Source organism: Lactuca virosa, chromosome 9 (genome assembly GCF_052849685.1).
Source record: "Lactuca virosa cultivar CGN04683 chromosome 9, Lactuca_virosa_CGN04683_v6, whole genome shotgun sequence".
In the NCBI taxonomy this organism is placed as follows: Eukaryota; Viridiplantae; Streptophyta; class Magnoliopsida; order Asterales; family Asteraceae; genus Lactuca; species Lactuca virosa.
In genome coordinates, this window is record NC_136434.1 from 208190622 (window position 1) to 208192098 (window position 1477).

The 1477-nt window shown below is 41.7% G+C and overlaps 1 non-coding gene across 1 annotated transcript; it reads right to left on the reverse strand.

Annotated features, from left to right (window-relative positions):
• Nucleotides 1-252: 252 nt before the first annotated feature.
• Nucleotides 253-359, reverse strand: LOC145141750 (small nucleolar RNA R71). Its single transcript, XR_013722944.1, has one exon. It is a non-coding gene; the product is annotated as a small nucleolar RNA R71 (small nucleolar RNA).
• Between the last annotated feature and the right edge of the window lie 1118 nt (nucleotides 360-1477).

Here is a 1477-nt window from a genome sequence, read left to right on the forward strand (position 1 = left end):
CTTAAAGAAATTCCGTTCTATGGAAAAGATCACGAAGACGCGTACAAGCACCTAGAAGAGGTCAATGATATAGCCGATTACTTCAACTTTCCTAATCTGGCCCGTGACACCGTTCTGCTTCGCATGTTACCGGTCACGTTTAAAGGCGCTGCAAAAGATTGGCTAAAATCACTCCCTCCAGGATTGATCACCACATGGGCTAGAATGAAAGAAGAGTTTATTGATCAATTTTGCCCGCCATCAAAGATAGCCAAGTTGAAGAAAGCTATAGCTAATTTTGAGCAACAAGCCGGAGAATCACTTTATGAGGCGTGGGAGAGGTACAAAAGCTTACTAAGGAATTGCCCACATCATGATCTTAATAGTCAACAAGGAGTCTCCATTTTTTATTATGGAGTAAACGTTACAACAAGGCTATTGCTTGACTCACAAGGACCACTCACAAAGAAGGCACCCCCGGTGATTAATCAACTAATTGAGGAATTCTCTAAGCACTCTAGAGAATACCACAATCCAAGGAATGATGTGAAAAGGGGATCAGCTTATGCAGCTTCAGAAGATTTGTCGGCAGTTATGGCAATGTTGAAAACCATGGATAGGAGGATGGAAAAAATGGATCAAACAATTCATGCTATTCGGGTAGGATGTGAGAATTGCAATGGGCCTCATCTAATAAGAGACTGTGATTTGGACGAGAACGGGAATAAGAAAGTGCAAGTATGCTATTCTAGTGGTGATAGATTTGATGACGATTGGCGAAAACCTAAGAAAGAATGGCTTCCTTATGATGAGTACAAGAAGGCGAAGGAGGAGAAGTATAGACAAAGGGCAAGGGTTTTTTACCAAAAGGAGGAGCCGGCACAAGAAAAGAAACCAAATTTGGAAGAAATGCTTACTAAATTTGTAGCTGCATCCGAGAAGAGACACAATGACCACAATGATGCAATACAAGATACAAGAACAATATTAAGGAATCAGCAAGCATCTATTCACAACATTGAGAAGCAGCTGGGGCAACTTGCCCAACAAATAAATCAAAGAACACCGGGAGAACTTCCTAGTAATACCGAAAACAATCCACGAGGCGCACATATAAATATTATGACAACTAGGAGTGGAAAGATAATTACCCCTCTGGCCCTATTCAGAACGAAGATCCGAAGATGGTACAAAAGGAGGAGGCAGAAGAGCAGAACCAAAATCAGACCCAGCTGAACCCAGACACTACTCGCCGAGTCCACGATATGGACTCGACGAGTCCGACACCTGATCAGAAAATTCAGCCTCCAGTTAAGCCATATCAGCCTCCACTACCATATCCAACCCGAGCTAGACAAGAAAAGAATGAAGAAGACTACCAGAAGTTTCTAGAACATATAAAGGCTCTTCAAATTAATATACCATTCATAGAAGCGGTTGCACAAATGCCAAAATACGCCAAATTTCTCAAGGAGCTTCTAACTAATAGAAAGAAGAT